The following is a 14,780-nucleotide window of genomic DNA, read 5'->3' as shown; positions in this document are numbered from 1 at the left end:
TGCCTTTTAGAAATCCAAGTACACCACATCTATAGGTTCCCCTTTAGCTATGTTGCGTGTTACTTCCTCAAATAACTCTAATAAATGAATCAAACATGATTTCCCTTTTACACATTCATGTTGATGCTGCCTGATTGCATTAAGATTTTCTAAGTGCCCCACTATAACCTCCTTAATAACTGATTCTAGCAACTTCCCGATGACAGATGTTAAGCTAACTGACCTGTAGTTACCTGCTTTCTGTGTCCTTCCTTTCTTGGATAGTGGAGTTACATTAGCCATTTTCCAATCCAATGAGACCTTTCCAGAATCTAGGGAATTTTGGAAAACTAAAGCCAATGCATCTACTATCTCAACAGCTGCTTCTTTTAAGACGCTAAGATGAAGTCCATCGGGACCTGGGGACTTGTCAGCCTTTAGTTCCAATAGGTTTCTCAGTACCCTTTCCCTGGTGATCGTAGTTGTTTTAAGTTCCTTCCTCCCTTTCACCTCTTGATTTACAAGTATTTCTGGGATATTATTTGTGACTTCTACATTGAAGACAGACACAAAATATCTATTCGTCATTCCTTATTTCCAATGCTCCCTTTCATTATCCTTTCCCTTTTTAAATGCTTGTAGAAACTCTTACTATCTATTTTTATATTTCTGGCTAGCTTCCTCTCACGCTGTAATTTCTCCCACATTAATGTTGTTGGTTTTTAAATTCTGTCCAATCTTTTGACCTACCACTAATCTTCGCAGAGTTGTAGGCTTTTTCTTTCAATTTGATGCTATCTTTAACTTCCTTAGTTAGCCACAGATGGGGACTAATTATAGCAAAAGTTTTTTACTCTTATATGCCTATCGCTTTGTAACTATTTCCTTTCCTAATTACTTGCTGTACCTGCAAGTTAATGTTTTGTGATTCATGTACAAGGACACCCTGGCCCCTCTGAATAGCAACAATTCCCAGGCATTCAGCATTTTAGAAAAATTCTGCTTCTCTCTTTTTGCCACCAAAGTAGATAACTTCACACTTCACCGCATTATATTCCATTTGCGATTTTCTTGCCCACTCACTTAACCTGTCTTATCCCCTTGCAGCCTCTTTGCATCCTCCCTCGCAGCTTACTGTGCCCCTTAGCCTTGTACCATCAGTAAACGTGGAAACTTTATAAGAGCCAAATACTGCGGATGCCGGAAATCTGAAATAAAAACGGAAAATGCTGGAAATGCTCAGCATCACCTGCAGAGGGAGAAATAGAGGTAACAGCCTGGAATTTCATCCTCGAGGTGGGCAAGGGGAATTGGGAAAATTCTCACCAAGGCAGGATCTTTATTGTTGGGGGCCAGATGCAAGCTAGAGTTGGGCCAGCCAACGCAGGGGGAAGTGCGGACGCAGCCCCAGGGTCTGCTTGTTTCAGAGGCGGATTGTTTAAAAGACCCACCTTAGTAAGGCAGGAATGTGTCCCAGTGAAAGAAGTAACACAAGGCTCATCAACCCTCCCCCCTCACAGTCCCTTCACCCTCCAAACACTCCCCATACCCGCCTTTGCCATGGTCTGCCTTCCAACCGTCCCTATGTCCCACATGCCCCCTTGACAAGATCTACTCTTCCACCCACACCCTATGTCTCCTCATGCCCCCATACCAAGCTCTGGTACATACATGCCCATTGACCCACTACACACTTTCTACAATCAATAAACACCTCAGTGTAATGTGGGATGTCTAAAAAGAAGCTCTGAAAAAATGTAATCCATTGAGCACCTTCTCCTATGGAAAAAAAAGCCTGGACAACAAGCTAATAAAAATGTCACTCATCTAGGCTCTTTGAAATTTCAAAAACCACGAAACACAAACACTTGAAACCACTTGACTTATGTTAACAAACATTGTGAAATTGACCCCTAAGGTGTCAATCAAACTATGTTTCCTCTGGGAGCAGGTGTTCTGTTATTCTAATAGATGTCTGAGCTCTCATCCAAGCCTTATTTTGTATATCCCTATTAACAGATTCCCCCATTTTCCCCACTACTGATGTCAAGTTAACCGATATATAGTTCCTTGTTTTCTCCTTCCCTTTTTTCCTGAATAGCAGGGTTATGCTTTTTACTTTCCAAGCTGTTCCAAACTCTAGAGAATTCTGGAACATCAAAATCTATGCATCCACTATCTCCACAGCTTCCTCTTCTAAAACCCTGCACTACAGGCAGTCAGATCCAGCCGATTGTTAATTTTTAGCTCTGTTAATTTCTTCAATACTATTTCTTGTTAATACTGATTTCTTTAAGTTTTTCAATCTCACAAGACCCTTGGTTCCCCAATATTTCTGTATTTTTTGTGTGCATTTTGCCATGAAGGCAGATTAAAAAAAAGTATTTGTTTATTGTCTTTGCTGTTTCCTTATTCCTCCTTATAATTTCATCTGTCTCTGTTTCTAACACACAGACATGGGAAGATGGTGGTGTAGTGGCAACATCACTGGGCTAGTAACCCAGAGGGTAAGACTAATCCTCCGAGGATATAGGTTCAAATCCCACCATGGCAGGGTGGAATTTAAATTCAGTTAATAAATCTGGACTATGAAATGAGGCTCCGTAATGGTGACTGTAAAGCTATCATTGATTGTTGTAAAATTCTATCTGGTTCACTAACGTCCTTTAAGACAAGGAAATCCACTGTCCTTACCTAGTCTGGCCTCCATGTGACTCCAAACTCACAGCAATGTGGTTGCCTCTGAAATGACCTAGCAAACCACTCAGTTCAAAGACAATTAGGGATGGGCAATGTCCACATCCCATAAAAGAATAAACACAAAATTATTCTTGTTAACCTCGGCCTTCAGCGATCTGTCTCTTGTTGGTTTGCTCTCCTCTCCTGTTTCTCTTTCTTGGTCATCCTTTGCTGATTCATTTGTGTTGTGCGTGTCAAAGGAAACCAGTCATTGCCCTCACCCATGTCCCTATTTTATTAAACCAGGGTTCTTTCTACCTAGGCTTGTGTGAAATCTGATTTTATTAACAGCCAGGATATTTAAGGTTCAATTATAAGGACATAGGAAATAGGAGCAGGAATAGGCCATTTGATCCCTCGAGCCTGCATTGCTATTCATAAAGATCATGGCTGATCGGATTGTAGATGTGACCCCACTTACCTGCTTGCCCTGCATGACTCATGACTCCCATGTAGATCAAAAATTGTTCTAACTCAGCCTTGAATATATTCACTGCTCTCTGAGTAAAGAAATTCAAATATAAAGAATCCTGTCAGAGAAGAAACCTTTCCTCGCCCCCAGCTTCAATGGGGGACCCCTGATTTTGAAACAGTGCCCCCCCCCCCCACAAGACCTAGATTCCCCACGAGGGAAAATATTCACTCAGCATTCACCCTATCATGCCCCCTCAGAATCTTCTATGTTTCAGAATAAAACTCTCTCAATGTCTTATTGCTCAGGTTTATTCCACTATTCTGAATCAAAAAGTGAACCAATGATTTGCCAAGTTTAATGCTGGTTGCTGGACAGGAAGTGGCAATATCTTCCTGTACTCGCTGGGCTGTAAAGCATTCAGTCATAGACAAGCTAACAAGAAACAACTGGAAACTCTTCTCAAAGCATTTATACTGTTGGCTGTGACTGTGGTGCTGGCGTGAATCTTGCAGCAAGAGGGAGAGAACGAAGAGGGCCAAGAGGAAAGAGACAAAAAAGGAGAAAGGGTTGGAGAGAAACAGAGACAGAGGGACACACAGTGAAACGCCAACACTGAATAAGACAGAGGAAGGCCAATAGAGAGAGAGACGGGCATAGAGGACAGGAGACACAGAGGTGAGAGAGAGAGAGGGAGACACCAAGAGCTACTGAGAGAGAAACTGACACAAAGAAACAGAACGATAGAGAGAGAGGAGAGACAGGCAGTCACTCAGATTTACAATCCCTATGCTGGAAATTACTAATGTCCGGGATTGATTTCAAAGTAAGTGGCCTGATAGAAGGCGGCTGATCTAACATCATAAAACTCAGCTGATATATAACCATTCCTTCTATCTCCTCCTTTATGTAATTGAAATACTGGATATCACTGCATTGGCACAGACTGGCATTTTTAAGCAGGAATTCCCCTCTAAACTCTCCCACCATGTTCCTGTGTACACAGAGGGTGGACAAGATAGCTCAGTTTGTTGAAGAGTCATACGGACTCAAAAAGTTAACTGTGTTCCTCTCCGCAGATGCTGCCAGACCTGCTGAGTTTTTCCAGGTATTTTTGTTTTTGTTTTGGATTTCCAGCATCCGCAGTTTTTTGCTTTTAAGATAGCTCAGTCCCTGTGCTACATGGAAGGAAAGACCCAGGTATGTATAATGGCCACAGTACCTCTGGGTCCAAGTTCTTCCTTATCATCGCTGTTGCAACAAGATCAGCCTTACAGTGAAGCCTGTTTGTCTGCTGTATATCCTTTGTAATCCTTAAATAATAACAGTGCTTACCTTTAACTGGGTCTCTAAGGTTCCTTCGTCTGTAGAACTGGTCAGAGGGAACACTGCACAGGCTCAGATCAATCTGACTCACAATCACAATTGGGACTCTAATTACATCACAGGATGTAGAATTTACATGTAGAATTTACAGCAGAGAAAGAAGGCATTCGATTCAATGTATTTTTTATTAATTCCTGGGCGTCACTGGCTGGGCCAGCATTTATTGCCCATCCCTAATTGCCCTTGAGAAGATGGTGGTGAGCTGCCTTCTTGAGCCGCTGTAGTCCATGTGGTGTAGGTACAGCCACTATGCTGTTAGGGAGGGAGTTCCAGGATTTTGACCCAGCGACTGTGAAGGAACGGTATTATTTTCCCAAGTTCAGATGGTGAGTGACTTGGAGGGGAACTTCCAGGTGGTGGTGTTCCCATGAGTCTGCTAACCTTGTCCTTCTAGATGATAGTGGTTATGGGTTTGGAAGGTGCTGTTGAAGGATTCTGGTCTGTGCTGGTGTTTATGCTCCACACGAGCCTCCTCCCACCCTGCTTCAGCTCACCCTATCAACACATCCTTCTATTCCATTCTGCTTCATGTGTTTATCCAGCTTACCTTCTCTATGTTATTCATCTCCACCGCTCCCTGTGGTCGTGAGTTCCACATTCTCACCGCTCTCTGGGTAAAGGAGTTTCTCCTGAAGCCCCTATTGGATTTATCAGTGGCTATCTTATCTTGATGACCTCTAGCTCTGGACTCCTCCACAAGCGGAATCGTTCTTCGTTTACCCTATCGAAACCCCTCCATATTCTTAAAGATCTCTCTCAGGTCGTCTTTCAACCTTCTCTTTTTCTAAGAAAAAGAGCCCAGCCTGTTCGATCTTTACTGATAATTATTATCTCTCAGTTCTGGTCCTTCTGATTTTTTTTGCATCTTCTCCAGTGCCTCGCTATTCTTTTGTAAGAAATAGGGACCTTAAATAAACTTGTTTTTTAGAATTGTATGGAACTAGCTGGCACAGCATTTAATTCTCTCTCTCTGAAAAAGATACTTAAATAATTTTAAGGAGTCAGGGACCAAGGCAACGTAGAGATAATTGTCACAAAGATTGAGGTCTGTAGACTTTACAAACATTCCTTAACCAATAGCAGAAAATCTGCTGGCACCATGCATACCCCAGTGATGTCAAGCCAGGATGACGAACGGTTAGAGGTGACCACCCTGATATCTTGGGTACATGTCCAGTATCCATTGATCAGAAAGGTTTGAACAGGTGATTGACACTGGGTAGGCTACCAATCCCTAGTAATACAGTAAATTAACAAATGCTTGGAGACAGGGGGCAGTCCTTGTCAGGAAGTAGTGCTTGTCAGGCTGCCACCTCCTTCAGATGGAAGATGGACCAGGAAAGAGCGAGGAGGACATGGGAAGAGTCCCAGAATACTTCAACTAGAGAGCAGAATGCAGCCATCACAAGCAACTGACCAACACGCTCTGTGCCAACCATCCATTCTTCCTCTGGGATCAGTGAACTGCTCTCAGCTGACACAGGTTGTATACTTTTCCTGTCTATTTAGTTAATGCATCATATCTAAACTATTACTTCTTAATAAACTACCTTAAAGTTACAAATACTCAACTGCCTATCTTAGGTGTCTGTGGCTTCTGAACACAAGATCTTACACTTCATGATATGGAGATCGGAATGGTTCAGGTTCCACTTTGCTCTAACCAGGGTTCTTTTTTACCCACTTACAGGATATGGGTGTCGTTGGCTAGGCCAGCATTTATTGCCCATCCCTAACTATCCTTGAGAAGGTGTGAGAAATGTTTTTTATTTTTATATTTTTGGGGAATATTGAGTTATTCTATGAAAAGACTGTGTGTGTGTGTCTATGATTTAATTAAGCTGGGCAGAGATTAATAGGAGACAGGTTGTCTGGGGGGTTTGAAATATGAAAAGGATAGAGATGTTAGGGTTGAGGTACAAATGTATAGATTAAATCTAACATTTGCATTTTAGATAAGTGGAGAGTTTTTTGAAAATCAAAGGGGAGTCAGAAGTTACAAAAGACATGTTTGCATCTTGCAGGAGTTCCACAGATAAATAGTAGTGGGGATATTATACTTAAATAACCTGAAAGCAAAGACAAGATGGAATCATGAAAGATCTCATATTTAGAAAGATTTGGTGTGAAAACAATGGAACCAAAGGGGGAAAAAGGTATTTTTGGAGTTCCTGTGGAGGATGTAAGGTAGCTGTTTTGGGCTGTAGCTGTTTGAGCTGTTGGGCTGTTCAGATGCGAGATGTGAGGTGTGAGATGTAGCAGCTGGAGCTATAGCTGGAGCTATGAGTGAGAGAGGATACAGTTTCAATCAACCGTCCAGTCAAGCCAGAAAAGTCTTGGGCTGCAAAGGGCAGTTTTATTTTGAAGTTTAGATTTTCACAGCAGAGTGGACGAGGGTTACAGGTCATGTAATATGTCTTTATTGAAGCTACAGCAGTTTGCCTTGGGTAAAATTACTGTTCTTTTTTTTAAAGTTAAATATATAAGGGAGTGTAGCCTGTGGACCTGAGCAAGTAAAGAATCTTTTTGAGGAAATGTTCTGTAAGATTAAGTTTAATTCTACGTCTGTAATCCTGTAAGCTTAAGTTTTCTTTTATTCTCGTTAATAAAACTTTTACCTTTAATTTTTAAAATCCCAAAAGTGTTACTGGACTTCTTATTGCTGAGATCAGTATGTCCCTTTCTCATTTTCAGAATATAATAAAAAGGGTATAGCCTGTAGGCCAAGTTTCCCACTGGCATTGCGTAACAGTTTACACCAGCTGTGGCTATAACAAAGGTGGTAGTGAGCTGCCTTCTTGAACTGCTGCACTCCATGTCTTCTCTGTTTGCCAATTCTCTCCCTCTAGAAACAAACCCCAGTTTCTTGGTTTACTTTCTTTATGACCTTATTATTGCTTTTATTGCTTTGTGAATCTGTGTCCCCCAGATCCTTCCACTACTCCAACAAACTTAAATTCTTATTTTCCAAGGAGTATGTGGCCCCTTTATTCCTCCTACGAGCATCCCAACCCGAAGTTCGGGGAACTTTGGAAACCAGCCAGTGGGATCCATTTCATTAAAGCACTGGTATTCCTGTGTGCCCTATGGGTGGCAGTAAAGCTATCAACCCCATTCCAAAACCTACTTACTGGTCAATGCCAGTTGAAGGAAGTCAAAACTGACCTCAGTATGACAATGGTCCTAAACTGCCCACTTTCACCTCTGTTGCATCAGCTGGCTCTGTCCCTGCCTCAGCTAATCTGCTGCTGAATCCTTCATTAGTGCCTTTGTTACTGCCAGACAAGACAATTCTAATGCTCCCTTGGCTGACTTCCCACCTCACATCCCAAACTCTGCTGCCTATATCCTAACTTGCACCAACTCCTGTTCACCATCATCCACCGTTCTCCCTGACTCCCAGTCAGGCAACATCACAGTTTCACCCTTGTTTTCATATCCTTCCATGATTTCTCCCCCTCCCCATCTCTATAACCTCCTATAATTACAGCACAACCCAGCAGATCTACACTGATCTTTATGTTCCACATAAGCTTTCTGCCACCCTCCGTGCACCATTCAACCCCATCAATAAAGAAGTCCATTCTCCACTGTACTTTGAGCATCTAGCGAATTCCCCCAAATGCAGCCAGGCCGTTCACTTGAAACAGCCCACATGACAGCAAGTTTCAGTTTCACACCACCAACCCACCTCCAGCGTCCTTTCTCACCCTCATTTACTGATGCTTTCCTCAAATTCCACCCCCTCTCCACCCCACCTTTTTTTTGTCCTCCCCCATTTCCCATTCACCGGTGCCCTTGTCCAAATTTTATTTTTCTTTATTCTTTCACATGATGTGGGCGTCGCTGGCAAGGCCAGCATTTGTTGCCCATCCTTAATTGCCCTTGAACTGAGTGACTTGCTAGGCTACTTCAGGAGGCAGTTACGACATTGCTGTGGGTCTGGAGTCACATGTAGGCCAGACCAGGTAAGGAGGCCAGATTTACTTCCCTAAAGGGCATTAGTGAACCAGATGGGTTTTTACAACAATCGACAATGGTTTTGCAGTCACCATTACTGAAGTTAACTTTCAATGCCATACTCATTAATTAATTAATTGAACTTAAATTCCACAGCTGCCATGATGGGATTCGAACCCATGTCCCCAGAGCGTTAGCCTGGGCCTCTGGATCACCAGTCCAGTGACATTCCCACTCTGCAACCATCTCCAGTTATCCTCCAGACCGCCAACCATCCAGGATATCTGTGTCCCTCCAATTCTGTCCTCTTGAGCACCCCAATTTTCATCAATCTATCACTGTGCCTTCAACTACCTAGACATGAAGCTCTGGAATTCCTTCCATAAACCTCTACACCTCTCCCCACTCCTTTAAAATATTCCTTGAAATCTCCTTAAAAGATTAGTGGTCACGTGCCCTAACAGCTAGTTATGTGGCTTGGTGTCAGGTTTTTCCATAGATTTACACTTCTGGAAAGTACTTTGCGATTTTTCTTTTTTACTTGTAAGGCGCAAGTTGATTTTGCTGTTGTTCAAGTATTCTCTCACCCTCTAACCCTGCTTCACCACAAAAATACACTTGGTATTGGCATGTGCTCATGTAGCGCAATGGGTGATCCACTAGCAACCAAAATAAACCGGAGTTTGGAGCCACCATCACAATTTCACCTCATTTAATCCTTGATTTTATGAGAACTGTTATTTTCCTTTTATATCTTGGACGAATTCCTGGAACACAGACATTTAAATCAGACCCCTGCAGACTAGTAAAACAAGTCAAAAGCACGAGCTGTGAGAAAATATTGAAAAAAAAGAGTAAACTACTTCTGGCCACCACTTTGGTGTGGGTCCAGAGTTACCTATAGGGCCAGCACTGCAGATTTCTTTCCCTCAGGGACCTCAGTGAAACCAGCTGGATTTTCACAAGAACCCGGCAGCTTCATGGTCAACTTTACTGATGAAGGGAACTCAAATTTTCAAACTCATCCGGGTGGGATTTGAACCCCTACACGAGGCCACAAGCAATCAGAGCAGGAGGAGACCATACAGCCTGTCGCATCTGCTCCACCATTCAACACAATCGTGGCTGATCTTCGGGGTTTCAGCTCCACTTGGGGAGTGGTGATTGTGGCGTAGTGGTATTGTCACTGGACTGTTAATCCAGAGACCCAGGGTAATGCTCTGGGAACCCGGGTTTCAATCCAAACACAGCAAGTGGCAGAATCTGAATTCAATTCAAAGACGAATGATGACCATAAAATCCCACCTGGTTCATTAATCCCCTTTAGGGAAGGAAATCTGTCGTCCTTACTCAGGCCTGGCCTACATTTGGCTCCAGGCCCACAGCAATGAGGTTTTCTATTAAATGACCAAGTAAGTCACTCAGTTGTCTCAAACCACTACAACGTCAAGAAGGAATGAAACTCCACAGATCCTCCTGGCATCGACATAGGCACTGGAACTGACAGCAGCAAACCCAGCCCTGTCAACCCTGGCTAACATCAGGGGGCTAGAGCCAAAATTGGGAGAGCTGTCTCATAAACCAGTCGAGCAACAGCCTGACACAGTCATCCTCACGGAATCATATCTTACAGATAATGTCCCAGACTCCACCATCACCAACCCTGGGTATGTCCTGTCCCACCGGTAGAACAGACCCAGCAGAGGTGGTGACACAGTGGTATACAGTCAGGAGGGAGTTGCCCTGGGAATCCTCAACATCGACTCCGGACCCCATGAAGTCTCATGGCATCAGGTCAAATATGAGCAAGGAAACCTCCTGCTGATTACCACGTACCACCCTCCCTCAGCTGATGAATCAGTGCTCCTCCATGTTGAACAGCAATTGGAGGAAGCACTGAGGGTGGCAAGGGCGCAGAATGTACTCTGGGTGGGGAACTTCAATATCCATCACCAAGAGTGCCTCAGTAGTACCACTACTGACCGAGCTGGCCGATTCCTAAAGGACATAGCTGCTAGGCTGGGTCTGCGGCAGGTGGTGAGGGAACCAATGAGAGGGAAAAACCTACTTGACCTTGTCCTCATCAATCTACCTATCGTAGATGAATCTGTCCATGACAGTGTCGGTAGGAGTGACCACTGCACAGACCTTGTGGAGGCGAAGTCCTGTATTCACACTGACGATACCCTCCATCGTGTTGTGTGGCACTACCACCATGCTAAATGGGATAGATTTCAAACAGATCTAGCAAGTCAAGACTGGGCATCCATGAGACGCTGTGGGCCATCACCAGCAGCAGAACTGTACTCAAACACAATCTGTAACCTCATGGCCCGGCACGTCCCCCACTCTACCATTATCACCAAGCTAGGGGATCAACCCTGGTTCAATGAAGAGTGCAGGAGGGCATGACAGGAGCAACACCAGGTATACCTAAAAATGAGGTGTCAGCCCGGTGGAGCTATAACACAGGACTACTTGCGTGCCAAACAGCATAAGCAGCAAGTGATAGACAGAACCAAGCAATTCCACAACCAATGGATCAGATTTAAGTTCTGCAGTCCTGCCACATACAGTCGTGAACGGTGGTGGATAATTTAAAAACTCACTAAAGGAGGAGGCTCCACAAGTATCCCCATCCTCTGTGATGGGGGAGCCCAGAACATCAGTGCAAAAGATAAGGCTGAAGCATTTGCTACAACCTTCAGCCAGAAGTGCCGAGTGGATGATCCATCTTGGCCTCCTCTGGAGGTCCCCAGCATCACAGCTGCCAGTCTTCAGCCAATTCAATTCACTCCATGTGATATCAAGAAGCGGCTGAAGGCACTGGATACTGCAAAGTCTATGGGCCCTGACAATATTCCGGAAATAGTACTGAAGACTTGTGCTCCAAAACTTGCCGCACCCCTAGCCAAGCTACAATACTGGCATCTACCCAGCAATGTGGAAAATTGCCTATATATGTACTGTACACAAAAAGCAGGACAAGTCCAAACCGTCCAATTACCGCCCCATCAGTCTACCCTCGATCATCAGTAACGTGATGGAAGTGTCACGAACAGTGCTATCAAGCAGCACTTGCTCAGTAACAACCTGTCCACTGATGCTCAATTTGAGTTCTGCCAGGGCCACTCAGCTCCTGACCTCATTACAGCCTTGGTTCAATCATGGGCAAAAGAGCTTAATTCCCAAGGTGAGGTAAGAGTGACTGCCCTTCATATCGAGGTAGTATTTGACCGAGTGTGGCATCAAGGAGTCCTAGCAAAACTGGAGTCAATGGGAATCAGGGGTAAAACTCTCCACTGGCTGGAGTCATAACCAGCACAAAGGAAGATGGTTGCGGTTGTTGGAGGTCAATCATCTCAGCTCCAGGACATCACTGCAGGAGTTCCTCAGGGTAGTGTCCTAGGCCCAACCGTCTTCAGCTGCTTAATCAATGACCTTCCTTCCATAATAAGGTCAGAAGTCGGGCTGTTTGCTGATGATTGCATAACATTCAGTACAATTCGTGACTCCTCAGATACTGAAGCAGTCCATGGGCAAATGCAATGTGGCCTGGGGAGTATCCAGGCTTAGGCTAACAAGTGGCAAGCAACACTCACGCCACACAAGTGCCAGGTAATGACCAACTCCAACAAGAGAGAGTCTAACCATTGCTCTGGACATTCAATGGCATTACCATTGCTGAATTCTCCCAATATCAACATCCTGGGGGTTACCATTGACCAGAAACTGAACTGGACTAGCTATATAAATACTGTGGCTACAAGAGCAGGTCAGAGTCTAGGAATCCTGCAGCGAGTAACTCACTTCCTGACTCCCCAAAGCCTGTCCATCATCTACAAGGCACAAGTCAGGAGTGTGATGGAATACTCCCCACTTGCCTGGATGAGTGCAACTCCAAAAACACTCAAGAAACTCAATGTCATCCAGGACAAAGCAGCCCACTTGATTGGCACCAAACATTCACTCCCTCCACCACCAACACACAGTGGCAGCAGTATGTACCATCTACAAGATGCACTGCAGAGACTCACAAAGGCTGCACCTTCTAAACCCACAACTGCTAGCATCTAGAAGGACAAGGGCAGCCTTGTTGGGAACACCACCACCTGGAAGTTCCTTCTAAGCCAATCAGCATGTGATCTTGGAACTATATTCCTGTTCCTTCACTGTTGCTGGGTCAAATCCCTAACAGCACTGTGGGTGTACCTATAACACATTGACTGCAGCGGTTCAAGATGCGAGCTCACCACCACCTTCTCAAGGGCAATTAGAGATGGACAATAAATGCTGGCCCAACCAGCGATGTCCCCATCCCATAAATGAATTTTTAAAAATCCTGCCCTTTCTCATATCCATTGATTTGCTGAGAGACCAAAAATCTGTCTAACCCAGACTTAAATATATCCAACAATGGAACATCCGCAACCCTCTGGGACAGAGAATCCCAAAGATTCACAGCCCCTTGAGTGAAGTAATTTCTCCTCATCTCAGTCCTAAAGGATCGGCCCCTTATCCTGAGACTGTGTCCCTGTGGTTTAAATTCCCCGACCAGTGGAAACAATCTCTCGGCATCAACCCTAACAAACCCCTTCAGAATCTTGTAGGCTTCAATGAGGTCTCCTCTCATTCTGCTAAACGCCAGAGAATATTGACCCAATTTGTTTAGTCTCTCATCACAGGGCAACCCCCTCATCCCAGGCACCAGTTTCATGAAATTCGCTGTCTTGCCTCCAGTGCGAGTGTATCTTTTCTTAAAGGTGGAAACTTCCTGGATTACCAACTCTATAAGATAACCAGAACTCGACTCAATCCTCAGGCCTAGTGCATGGTTGTGAACTTGGAGAGTTTAAACTGACAGTCCTGAAAGCTATACAGGAGAGAAAATTGTGACAGAGACGATAAATGTTTTCAAAACAAAATCGGATGGAGGATAATGAACTTGCAGGGCCATGGCAAAGTAGCGCAGGGGAATGGGATTGCTTGGACTCCTCTTCAATTTTCAGACAGAGATGAGGAGAATTTTCTTCTCTCAGAGGATTGCTGGGCTATGGAATTCTTTTCCCCTGAGAGCAATGGAGGCTGGGCCATTGAATTTCTTCAAGGCTCAGTTAGACAGGTTTTTGATAGACAAGGGTTAAGGGGGAGCAGGTGGGAAAGTGGAATTAAGGCTACAACCAGATCAGCCATGATCTTATTGAATGGCGGAGCAGGCGCGAAGGGCCGAATGGCCTAAGTCTCATGTTCCTACGTTTCAAATGGCCTCCTGCGTAGTTAAGGCCCTATGACCCTAAAAAGATGAGGTCAGTCTTTTTTTTAACGAGGATATCACACCCATTAATAATCTCACGCAGAGGATTCCCTTACCCCTGGAAGCAGAGTGCCTGATCCACCACCACCTTCTCAAGGGATGTCAATAAATGTCGGCATTGCCACCATCTCAAACATCTGAGATGAAGTTAGAGAGCGAAAATTCCGCTCTTGACTGGGTTTGGCGGGGGGGGGGGGGGGGGGGGGGGGGGTGGCGGTGTTGGGTGTTGGTGTTGCCTATCTGCAGAGGGTGAGATGTAAGAATTATGAAAAAGAAACAAAACACATTGCTTCACCTGCTTTAAGCAGATTACAGTCTTGTTTCTTTCAGGGGGTGATTAGGTTTTAGCTTCTGAAGGTGGAGCCTGTTCCCTGGTGTCCGAGCTGGGCTCCAGGGTGATATCAATCATCCATCGCCAGTGAGGGCAAATTCTGTAGCAATATTGCACGGCTGACATGTTGCTGAGTGACAACCTCAACAGTTAAAATTAGCGCTCATTAATGAAGGTTAGAGGCAATCAGCTTAGCCCTCTCCATCACTTGAACCTTCGCACTTGTTCCTCGAGGAACATAAGAGAATCTGAAGTGAACTTCGAGAATCGCCCTTCAAAGGAGGTGTCCATCCTTTGGAGTGGATGGTAAAGATTCCACAGCCAATGTTTCTGGAGATCAGCTGGGCGAGTTCTGCCTGCCTTCCTGGCTGATATTCATCCCTCAACCAAAATCACTAAAAATCACATTATCTGGCCATTACCACATTGCTGTTTGTGGGATCTTGCTGTGTGCAAATTGGGTGCCACATTTCCCACATTGCAACAGTGGCTACACTTCAAAAATAATTCATTGCCTGTAAAACGTGTTGGGACCTCCTGTAGCCGTGAAAGGCGCTATATAAATGCAGGCTTTTCCTTTCTTTTTCCTGTTCACATCCACGATCGGCACGCTAACATGCTTCTCCCCAAACCCCTCATACAATCGTACAATGGTTACA

General features: G+C 44.5%; 1 protein-coding gene across 4 annotated transcripts in view; it reads right to left on the bottom strand.

The window, feature by feature from the left end:
• The window catches only part of robo1 (roundabout, axon guidance receptor, homolog 1 (Drosophila)), a 439,384-nt gene that overhangs the window by 250,847 nt on the left and 173,757 nt on the right, over positions 1-14,780 (bottom strand). The gene's annotated exons all lie outside the window — the stretch shown is intronic.

The sequence above is a fragment of the Carcharodon carcharias genome, chromosome 18, assembly GCF_017639515.1.
Source record: "Carcharodon carcharias isolate sCarCar2 chromosome 18, sCarCar2.pri, whole genome shotgun sequence".
Taxonomy (NCBI): Eukaryota; Metazoa; Chordata; class Chondrichthyes; order Lamniformes; family Lamnidae; genus Carcharodon; species Carcharodon carcharias.
Note: the sequence above shows the minus strand (reverse complement) of the source record. Positions and strands in the feature narration are given on the sequence as shown.